A 12,059-nucleotide genomic window follows, 5' to 3' on the forward strand; every position below is an offset into this window, starting at 1 on the left:
GGTGGTGTCATGTGTGAGGCTGGCTAATTTAGAACAGGTGGTCAGGGAAGACCTCCTGGGAGAGGTGACATCTGAATAGATTTGAAAGAGGCAGGGAAACCAGACATGGAGTTCTTTGAGAGGAGGGGGAGTTGGTGTCTCCAAGAGCTGCCAGAATTTATACTCACAACAAAGCTGGCAGCAGAAACAGGGGCTGAGCCCAGGTCTTTCCCTCGGAAAAAGTCTGAGAGAAGAGGCTTATTTGGGGTGGGGGCAATGCAGCCAGTAACTCTAGACACCAAGATTGATTCAGGTAGCAGGCTGACTGCCTGGGGAAGGAGGTGCCTATCATCTGGTGGAGTGGTATATGGAAAGCCATTTGTCACCTCCCCAGGGTGGCAGGGACACCAGCTCTCTAGCTGGGGGCCAGTAGCTTTCCCAATGTCTACTCAGACAGAGCATGTGTCACAATGTGATACTTTATATATTCATTCACAGGCGTTCCTTGGTGGTCCAGTGGTTAGGACTCTGCGTTTGCACTGCAGGGGGCCCAGGTTCAATCCCTGGTTGGGGAACTAAGATCCCACAAGACACACGGCACAGCCAAAAAAAAAAAGAAAAGAAAATACATATTCATTTACTTATCTGTCATCAGTGTCATGAAAACATGAGCTCCATGGGGGTGGAGACCCACAAAGAACAAGCAGGTGATTCCAATTTCTGTGTGATGAGGGACTTCCCTGGTGGTTCAGTGGTTAAGACTCTGCACTTTCAATGCATGGGACATGGGTTTGATCCCTGGTCAGGGACGTCAAACCCCACATGCTGTGCGGTGTGGCCAAAGACAAAATAAAACAGATCCATGTGATGAGCAATCTGGCAAGCCTTCCATCCCCCTCTTAAGAGAGGAAGTTAAAGTGGAAGGTCAGATGGCCTAGCCCAGGGGTGGTTCGGGCTCTGGGAAAGTACTTGAGCTGAGGGTGATTCATAATTCCCATCCCACACAGTGAAACTGGAGACTAGGTTGCTTATCCTTTATTTCATTCAGTGCTCACAAATGCCCTCTAAGGTAGATTATACTCTCACCATTCCCAGATGAAGAATCCCCTGCTCAGAGTTTAGATACCTTTACAAGTTTACATAGCTGATAGATGGCAAAGCTGCTTCTCTCCAGAACCCAGAGTCTGTCTGTCCACCTTGAGCTTTAGAATGGGGTTTGAAGCCACAGGTGGTTGTTATGGTGATGGGGTGGGATGGCAAAGGTGAGATCCAATAGGTGTTCTGAGTGACTGCTGGCATCTGTTAGACACCAGGAGCCCTTGGGCAGGAGAGGAGACTTGGGTCAGATCCTGCTCCACTCGGATAGCCGTCTTGCCCTAGAGCATCACACTGAGCATCACACAACCCTCTGATCTGGCCAAGGGTCCCAGGCCCAAGAGTAAATCCATTCAAATGGAGGGGGAATCCAGTGACAAAGGGGATCATTACCCAGGGGCCTAGCTTGGAGCACCTGTGAGTTCACAAGGGGAACAGCACACCGAGTGAATCATCAGGTATAAAGCACCTGGCGCTGTGTCTGACACACAGTAGGTGCTCAATCTCGGGTTGCTATTATTATGATAAAGACAATATCCTTACGCAGAAATTAGTAATAAACTGGAAAGCTGAATTTCCTTCTGGGCTGAGTTGGAGAGATCCCCAGGGCCAGGGCTGTGGGAACCAGATGAAATTTGTTCCTAATGAGGGTTCTGTGGAAGCTCAGCATGTAGTTCTATCAAATTAACAGGCCCAGCGGACACAGGGGAGCAGATTTCTTCCTGAGCCTGGGCCCTGCCATCCCTCAGCCCTTGGAAATCAGATTATTGGGTGGGCAGGGCCAGGGAGGAAACTGAACTAAATACAATTACCAGCCTCGGCTTGTCCATCTCAGCCTGGAACAGGGCAGGGAGGAGGGGAAGGCAGAGGGGAGTCAGAACCTCACTCAGGAAGTTACAAATCCAAGGAAGTGGACAGGACAAGCCCATCCCTGCTGAAGGGCCTTGTCTCCATGAGCCCATCCTGGGATTAACTGTCTCATTCCCATGCTGTTCCTACAAAATACCAGGAACCCAGGCCTCCTCCCTTGGAGATAAGTGCAGTAATTCCTTTTATAGCTATGATCCCATCCAGCCTTGGCTTGAATCTCCCTAGTGATGGGGTGTTTGTTACCCATCAAGGTCTTCCGTTCCATTATTGATTCAAAAGCAGCCAACTGTAGGCAAAAGCCACTGATATCTGGTCTTAGATCTGGCCACAAAGTAGATGTAGAACTGTGGGTGGGCTTGGCCGCATTTCCTCACCTGTGAGTTTTGTGGCCTTCGAGAGGCACTGTGGGTGTGTTCTCTGTGTTCTTTCACGCTCTCCCATTGTGAGTTGTGATTTTCCAGGTGGACTCTGACTCATCAAAGGACATCAGCCCATCACGGTCTCGGGAGTCGACCTGGGCGTGGCCTTGGCTGTGGTGGTCCAGGCAGAGCCACCCCTTCAGACTTTCCTGCCATGACTGCAGGAAACTGCTCTTGCCAGAAGGGAACAAGACAGCGTTTGCTCTGAGTGCTGATGATGAGGGCTATGCCGCCGCCATGGAGGAAGCCGGCCTGACACAAAGCAGACACACACAGAGGCAGAGCCAAGAGAGCTGCGGGGGAAATGACAGAGCCTGAGAAATGTCCACTGTATCCCAGAACTTTTCGGTTACGGGGGAGCGGATAAATTACCATCATTGTTCCATGCAGTTGGTTTAAGCTGCCTTTTCTGCCACTACCCGTCTCTTAATGGGCGGAGATGCCTTTCAGGCTTAAAAGTGTGGAGATTTTTCCTATAAATCAGCTATACCTCAATAAGGAAAATAATAAATTTTATTTAAAAAGTGAAAAAAAAAAAAGTGTTGAGATTTTTCCTAATAGGAAACTGGCTTCTCTGAGTTTCTATTCAATGGCTGCAGTTACAGCACTGGTCATGCGCACTCCGTTTCCACAGGAAGCGAGACTAGGGATCTGCTGAGAGAGTCTCTCATCTCCCACCTAGGTCAGTAGTGAGCTAGGAGGGATAGGAGTTTTTCTCAGCTCATCCAGAGAAAATGCAGCAGAGGAAGAGGAGGAGGAACAGGAGAGGAGTCCCAACAGCTCGGCTCATTACTGAGCCACCGCATTCCCTTTTTGGCTCCTACCAGTTTAAGTTGGGTTTCTGTCGCTTGTATAGACATCCGACTCCTAAAACCATTCTTTCCATCTCTGCTCCCCAGCACCCAACACTGTCTGGCACATAAGAGACTCTCAGTTAAGATTATGACTTTACTTCCCATGATTTGGAGCCTTCTACAAATTTTGCCAAATTCAAGAATGTGTTAGTGTATGTGGTTGTCTCTTTGGAGGAACAGGTACGATTTTTGGAAGGCAGATTCAGCAAACGTTTCTCAAGTACTGAGCCAGGGGTTTTCACATATATTACTTCATCTACTGTCCAAACCACTCTAGATAATTCTATGCCCATTTCCCAGAGATAGAGAAACTGAGGCTCAGAGAAAGTTAAGTAGCATTTTAAAGTCACCCAGCTAAAACTGGCGAAACCAGGAAGAGAATATATGTCTTCTTAGAGCGACACTGTTGACTGATGATAAACTTACATCTAGTTAAGAGACACCAAAGGCCTTGCAGGTCCCTTTCAACTTCCACTGTGAGAAAACCCTCCCCCACAGGCTGGCTGTGACCCTCTTTGGGCAGTGGAAGACATGGTCTGCATGTAGCTAGTCAGTCCTGCCCTGGAGTCGGCTTTGAGTCAGTCCCAGGGAGCCTTTGTCAGTGCTGGATTTTTGAATCAGAAGTTGTTCAGTCGCTAAGTTGTGTCTGACTTTTTGTGACCCAATGGACTGCAGCACGCCAGGCTTCTCTGTCCTTCACTATCAGCATCCATGGAGCCAGAAGGGCCAGAGGCAAATGTGCACGTTTGAGGGAAATGGCCAGCGGGCAGGGTTAAGGTAGGTGAACTCACCCAGTTCCCTGTGAAACCAGAAGCACAAAGAGGAAGAACCAACGGGCAACCACGTGAGCATGCCCTCCGCCTCTGATTTTTCTTTCTAAATGTCTCTATTGAGATATAATTCACATATCATAAAACTTGCCCATTTAAAGTGTACAATTGTTTTTGATACACACACACACACACACACACACACACACACACACACACACACACACACACACACACACACACATATATATACTGAGTTGTACAACCATCACTACAATTTAAGTTTAAAACATTTTCATCACCCAGAAAGAAACCTTATGCTCATTCGCAGTCACTCCCCATTTGCCCTCAATCTCCCTTCCCCCAGTGCTAGGCTACTTAATCCACTTTCTGTTTCTTTAGATTTGCTAATCCTGGACATTTCATAAAAATGGAATCACACATTATGTGGTCTTTTGTGCAGGTTTTGTTCACTTAACATAATGTTTTCAAAGGTCATCCATGTTGTATCATGAATCAGTACTTTATGGCCAAATAGTACCACATTGCATGGATATACCAACTAATACCCTCATCAGTTTATGGACATTTGGGTGGTTTCTACTTTTTGGTTATTAGGAATCATTCTGCTATGAACATTCACGTACAAGTTTTTGTGTGGCCCTGGTTTATTTATATATTCATCTCCGTTCCCCATTCTCAGGTTCCTTCCCACATAGGTGACCATTTCAGCTTATGTAATGTTTTTTAGTTAACGTGTTTCTGATAAATGAGTATTCCTCTTGGGTGTGTGCATTTTTAATTTGCTCACATGGTGGTATTACATTGCAGGTCGTTTTCTGTACTTTTCTTTACTCAGCTCTGTGGTTTGGGGATCCATCTATGTTGCTGTGAGCAGCATCTGGTCCATTGTGCTGTCTGCTGTGGGTCCTTAGGGGTGGGCTACTACCACATTTTGGACCCCCACTTCCACTTTATTGTCTACTTTGCTGGCACCACACCCAAACCCACATTGGACATCTGGTATGTGTCCCCTTCAGAACCTGGCGAGAATGGCTAGAACATATGTCAGAGGATTGCTGGGACATAGAATATGTGCATACTTACTTTGAGTGGTGCCTGACTATGAACAGTCTCCGCTGCTGGCAGACACGACTGGGGCTGCAAGGAGTCAGAATTGTTCTTTTCATCCATTTTCCCCACATGGAAATAATAGCCTAAACAGACACTCACCATCCCGACTTGCAAAGCCTCAGGACATCAGTACTGAGATGCACCATGCCTACTGCATGACAGAGATAGACACACCTTTTTATTTCCTGTCTCACATCTCTTTACTAAGTTTCTAGGACACTGACTACATTTATACCTCCTGAGCTCATAAAGTGAGGTTGTTCTTTATCCCTCGTGGATAAAATTTCTGAAGAAAAACTATTGTTTCAAAAATTTTGTTTTGTTCTTGGGGTGCAAAGATCTTTGACTCTATAACGACCGTCTTCTTTTTTTGTAACCAGGAGGTGAGTGGGAGGGAATTGGCTCCTTAAACTCTCCCAGCATTAGGAGCACCAAGGAACTGGGAAGAGAAGCGAGGATTCAAGGGATCAGCTGGGAATTTTCCCTGGGGTTTCTGCTGACTTCCTAGAGAGAGACTAAAATCCTTTCGAAGGTGGAAACTGAAATTCCTTCCCTGGGAAAACTTCCTACATTTTGGGAGGATCAACAATCTGGGCAAAGCTCTAAGTTAACACATCCCTAGGAGTCTCCTAGGGAACTGGTTTGTTTGTTTGTTTTGGCTGCACTGCGGGGCTGCAGGATCTTAGCTCCCCGACCAGGGATCGAACCCATGCCCCCTGCAGTGGACGTGCAGCAGGGAAGTCCAAGTGGTTTCTTTTTAAGGAACTGGCTCAGAGCTTACCCTACATCCCAACACCCAGGGGTGCATCTTTACACAAAGCACGTGAGCGTCATCAAAAGTCTTTTGCAAAGAATCCATTTGTATGTAATGTGACCCTTTGTCCTCATTCTGGTTCCCTAAGTTTGGATTTCTCATAACTGGCTTTTCCTAAGTGAAAGCCATCCTCCTACCGGACAGACCAAATTCCTGTTGGACAGTCCCAGTAAGTCACTGGAAGGGCCTGGTGGACAGCTGGGAGTGGTTGCTGTGCCCGTGAGGGTCTAACGCTCTCTCTGCCTGTCATCACTTCTTTCCCCTCACTGGCTTCTGGTTTTCAAATTCTAGCTCTGCAGAGTGGCTTCTGCGGCTGGCTTTATTTGAAAGTATTTAGGACAAAGAGAGAACCCAGCATTTCAAAACACTGAGCTTCACTTCCACGTCGCTTTCTCATAAATGCTGAGAGGGAACAGATTAGGAAGAGGAGATGACGCCTTTGGAGAAGTCACCCTGATTTCCCACTTCCATTTGTCCTCAACATTTTGCTCAGTACTGACAAGATTATTATTATTCCTTAAAACAACCCATTTAAAAATTTTTTATTTATTTTTTAATATATTTTTGGCTGCACTGGGTCTTTGTTTTTGCGAACAGGCTTTTCTCTAGTTGCAGGGAGCAGGGGCTATTCTCTAGTTGAGGTGCGTAGGCGTCTCACTGCGGCCACTTCTCTTGTTGTAGAACACAGGCGCGCAAGGGCTCCAGTAGCTCTGGCTCGCTGGCTCTAGAGAGGAGCCGCAATAGTTGTGGTTCCTGGGCTTAGCTGCCCCACAGCATGTGGGATCTTCCCCAGCCAGGGATTGAATCGTGTCGCCTACATTGGCAGGCAGGTTCTTAAACACTGGACCACCAGGAAGCCCGAACACAAGATTATGATGAGAAAAAGAGTAGCACTCTTTATCCAGTGCCTACTTCATGATGGATGTTGTGCTAATACTTGGGCCCCTGGATGTGAAGAGCCGATTCATTGGGAAAGACCCTGATGCTGGGAAAGATTGAAGGCAGGAGAAGAAGGGGACAACAGAGGATGAGATGGTTGGATGGCATCACTGACTCAATGGAGATGAGTCTGAGCAAATTCCGGGAGATGGTGAAGGACAGGGAAGCCTGGCGTGCTGCAGTGCATGGGAGTCGCAGAGTTGGACACAACTGAAAAACAAATATATATATATATGTCCCTTTCCCACGAACCGTGACCATATTATTGCAAGGTAAGCCTTATCTCAGCTTTGTGTAGCCTACAAACCCAGGCTACCCTGGATGCCACTGTCTACCCCACCAAGACCCTCATCTCTCCCCGACTCACTCTTCTGCTATTTGAAAGTGACTGGGGTCTGACTCAGAGCATTGGGAGGAAGGAGATTCCTTGGCATCAGGAATGGGAAAGGGACGCAGGGCTGTTAGTTCCCTCTCTGTGGGACCAAAGGGAAGCAGCGGCAGGAGAGAAAGGCCCAGGAGTGGACAGAAACGGGCAGAGAGGGTCTGGTCACCAGAAGGCAGGGATGGTAGAAGCTGTTTCTCAATCCCACTCTCTGATCCCTTAGCCCTTCACAGAGCAGGGCCCACAGAGTGTCCCAGGGGGAGGGCTGAATGGCAGAAGCACCTGGGAAAATGGTGCAGCTGACTCTCTCTTAGGCCTTGAAGTCACCCTGAGGACTGAAAAGAAGAATCCCATGACTGTCAGCCTGGCAGGGGTCATGGATGTATGGTGGGCTCAGGTTTTCCCTCCACCCCACCTGTGCAATGACCTGGTCCTTGTGCTGAAGGCTGGTCAGAAGAGGGGAAGGAAGGGAGACTGGGGAAGGGAATGCTCTAGGGAGGGAGTCCACTGTGCACTTAGCATAGGGGCAAGGAGAGAATGAAGGAGACTGGGACTCACATGCCTCCTTTGCTGGACTGGGAGCTCCACTGGAAGGGGCTGACAGGACCATGGTGTGCAGCTGAGCAAACGGTGCCTCCCACCGCACTTGGAGGTGCCAGTCATGTAGACCACACTGCAGATGGCAACCCCTAGGGTCAGGCGCTCCACAGGCTGCAGGACATAGGAGTAGTCCTGCCCTCTGTGCCTAGTCGCTGTTGTTCAGTCGCTAAGCCATGTCTGACTCTTTCAGACTCCATGGATTACAGCAGGACACACTCCTCTGTCCTCCACTATCTCCCAGAGTTTGCTCAAATGTATGTCCATTGAGTCAGTGATGCTATCTAACCATCCCATTCTCCTTTTGCCTTCAATCTGTCCTAGCAAGGAAGAGGATCTTTTCCAATTAGTTGGTTCTTCGACTCAGGTGGCCAAAGTATTGGAGCTTCAGCTTCAGCATCAGTCCTTCCAGAGAATATTCAGCGTTGATTTCCTTTAGGATTGACTGGTTTGATCTCCTTGCTGTCCAAGGGACTCTCAAGAGTCTTCTCCAACAACACAGTTCAAAAGCATCAGTTCTTCAGTGCTCAGCCTTCTTCATGGTCCAACTCTCACATCTGTACATGACTACTGGAAAGACCCTAGTTTTGACAGTACAGACCTTTGTCAAAAAAGTGATGTCTCTGCTTTTTAACACACTGTCTAGGTTTGTCTCTGTGCCTGGAGAACATTTTAGAGACTACCGGCTATTCTAGACTTTTAAGGTGGGAGTACTCAGACTTGAGCATTGTCCAGGAATTGAAGAAGCCTCCTGAAGAGGCCATCATCAGTCATAAGGTCAAGTGGTCCTGGCAGGGGCCTGGCCAGAGAGATCTTCCTGACTGCCACTGTCTTTTCCTTTGCACAAGGCTCTTCCCTCCTAGCCCTGCCTCCTTACAGGCCATCTTCAATCCCTCACTAGGGCTGTGTACTGTTGTCAGAGCCCTGCTGGAGTCACACCGAGGGTGGGGAAATCAACGTAAGTACCCCCCTCCTCCTCCCCCAGAGAACTACATCTAGGAATAGCAAGATGTAAGGCAGGTGCCAGACTCAGAGGCCAGGCCAAGCCACTAACTGGCCTTGGGTTCTCCATCTCAGAAGCGAGGTAGACTGGACAATACAGCTACCCACCCCACCCCTTCAGGACCAGCCCTTCCTATTCTTTCTTGAGCTTCTCTTCTAGCAGATGTGTTTTATTTGAAAAGTCCCCCACCTCATCCAACCACAGTATAATTCCACTGTCTTTTTTCCACCAGCAATTCAAATCCCTTCTTTCTCCTATTCCTCTGCTTACCCTCTCCAAGGGCCTGTGCTCTGAGATCTCTATTCCAGATCTGATCTGAAGCTTTAGTGGGCGGGGACTGAACTCTGACCCTTCCCCCTCTTGGCCTAGTCGGACTTCTTTTGTTTTTTTATGGTTGAGCTTCTTCTTGAATTAGATGTTACAAAATATTTAACACACATACACATGTGAAACAATCCTGGATGGAAAACTCTGGTTAAAACTTTTCTTTGGCACAAACACAGAACATTTCCATGGCTTCCCACCTACTTGATTCTCTAGGGCTGGCCCATGGCCAGATGGAGGAATTTTAGCTCTCAAGGCCAGAGAGAAGTTTGCTATCCCAGCTCCTGAGGTCTGGGTCATCTCCTGTACCACCATATTAAGACTGTAGTTTAATAAAATCTGCCAGTATCCCCCGCCCCCTAGCCCAGAAGGCTTGCTAATAGTTAAGCAAGGATCTATGGGTCCTGTCAGCCAAGTCTGGTTCTTTTTTAGAAGCTCTTAGACAAAGTCTTTAGACAGCTGGCTTCCCAAGTCAGAGGTAGTGTCGAACGCCTCAAACTCAGCTTTAGTCTGGTCCACTATAATGGGGATAATTTACTCTTTTCTATGATTTCAGAGTAAAGTTTTCTTTTGTTGAATCCGCGTGCATGCTCAGTGTACGAATTTTTGCAACCCCATGGACAGTGGCCCACCAGGATCCTCTGTCCATGGAATTTTCCAGGCAAGAATACTGGAGTGGGTTGCCATTTCCTCCTCCAGGGGTTCCCAACCCAGGGATACAACCCATGTCTCTTGTGTCTCCTGCATTGGCAGGTGCATTCTTTACCACTACTGCCACCTGGGGAGCCCCAAGGATTGCTAATAAACAGTAAATTCTTTCTCTGAAGGAGAACTTTCTATATTCCTTGGCAGACCCCATTCAAAAAAGCCTTCTTCGTGGTTGCTATCAACAAGCAATGAGGGCAGAATAGAGAGGATATGCTAATGACTGCAAACACTTTAGTGCTTTCTATACATTAGGCTCTGTTCTAAGGCACACAAATACACAAGCACCCATGCACACATGTGTGTGCACATGTTTTATCCTCTAACAATGTACTGGCATTTTCCCCCACTTTACAAATGAGGAGCTTGAGATTCCAAGCAGCTGTATACTTACCAAAGATTTTGGCTCACCGGTTGGTTCTGGTGGGCACTATAGTGATGTCTCAGGAATGAGAACTCATAGGAATGGGATGTAGATAGCACATGGAATTGTTAGGGGAAACACACTGACTGAAACTGCCCACCCTGGCCAGGTACCATAGTAACCATTTGCATGTTATTTTATGACAGGAGGTCCTGGTAAGGAACACAGAACTAACAAGCTACTACCAACAAAAATTCAGTAAAGGTCAAAAGCAGATGCTACACATCCTACCACCTCCCAGAATCCTTCTCGCTGGCATCCATCTTGGCTGAGCAATGTGTGGGGTACCAGGAAGGACCCTGAGTCAGAGTGATTGGCCAGAGAAAACCCAGAAGTTAATCCCATCATAATAAAAATGGAAACTGCAAGCCACGTGCCTGAGCAGTCCTCCTGGGTACCCTTACCCTCTTGCTCACCACCCAGGTGCCCATTTTCCCAATAAAGTTTCTTGCTTTGTCAGCACATGTCTCCTCAGATAATTAATTTCCTAGTGTTAGACAAGAGCCCACTCTCGGGCCCTGGAAGGGCCCCCCACCTTCCTGCATCAGGATGGAAAGAATGACATTTTAGAGTTGAGAGGGACCTCGATTGTACAGTTCCCAAGAATCTGAGTGATCTGCCCAAGGTTCATGAAGCTACTCCACTGAAAAATCAATACAGAATCCACGTCTGTTGTTATTTCAATACTATTTCCGTCCTGCTCACAGGTCTCTCTTATGAGGAAGGGAAAACAGACATTTGCTTTAGCAATTTAAGGTGGGGTCTTGGAGAGACTGAAACGTTAAAAAAACACTGACTCTGAAAGAAAAAATAAGTTTTAGAAGTGGTAGGGGGAAGCCCCAAATAGCGTCACTCACCATAGCATCTAGGAATAGTCCAGTAAGATGTTACCCTCTTAAAGACTATACTAACCACCAACACCCGCATACTCATCTGTTTTGGGTACTTGTTTCAGTGTGCTGGTGCTCAGGATTATCTTTTCTTGGAATGTATGCATTCCAGCAAAGTGAATTTCTCCCAAACCAATCCTACATTTTTATTGACTTCCACTATAAATTTGGCAATTTTCAAGAATCTTGATGACCCAGTGTTTGAGGCTGAGCTGTGGCATGTTCAACGCTGGTTCTGTGGATCTGGAAAGCAGTGTGAAGGCACCTAGTATTTCACTCCTTCTACTGCAGCCTTCCTATTCTTCTTCCCTTCAAACATCTTCCATGCCAGCTTCCCTGGACCACAAGAACATCTCTCATGGCTAAAGATCTGGGTTAGCACCCAGGTATCTTTCTGTTTTATTGCCTTTCTCCAGCCTTGGTGGAGGTACTGACAAAGTCAGATACAGGGAGACTTGAAAGCTAGCATTCTATATTTCAGCTGGAATATTCCATTAGCTCATGGCTTTGGGCTCCAGAAAGGAGTCATTTCCCAGTAATTTGAAATACTAGATACCCAATTTCCTTACAACGTGACTGTCTTGTAGATAAGTGCTGTGGGCCTCTGCTGCACAGCTCAAGTAAACTGTTGAGTGAACAGGACTGACCAACTCTTCCTGCTGTCCTTGGCCGTGTCAGTGCTGGCCCAGTGAAGTTTTTTTTTTTTTTCTTAACATATTTCCTCCCCTTCACCATTTCCATGTAACTCTTTGCCTTTCAGCCTCCTTCCTGAGAAGCATCTTACCACCTTTGTACTAAGAGTGAAATGCAATTAGGGTGCAGATGGCTTAGATTTTCTTTTCATATACATTTTTATTCTG

General features: G+C 47.2%; 1 non-coding gene across 1 annotated transcript; it reads left to right on the plus strand.

The window, feature by feature from the left end:
• The first annotated feature begins 481 nt into the window (after positions 1-481).
• TRNAA-UGC (transfer RNA alanine (anticodon UGC)) lies at positions 482-554 on the plus strand. The gene has a single exon. It is a non-coding gene; the product is annotated as a tRNA-Ala (tRNA).
• The last annotated feature ends 11,505 nt before the right edge of the window (positions 555-12,059 follow it).

Source organism: Giraffa tippelskirchi, chromosome 7, assembly GCF_054371585.1.
Source record: "Giraffa tippelskirchi isolate mGirTip1 chromosome 7, T2T-mGirTip1v1.2.pri, whole genome shotgun sequence".
NCBI classification, from domain to species: domain Eukaryota; kingdom Metazoa; phylum Chordata; class Mammalia; order Artiodactyla; family Giraffidae; genus Giraffa; species Giraffa tippelskirchi.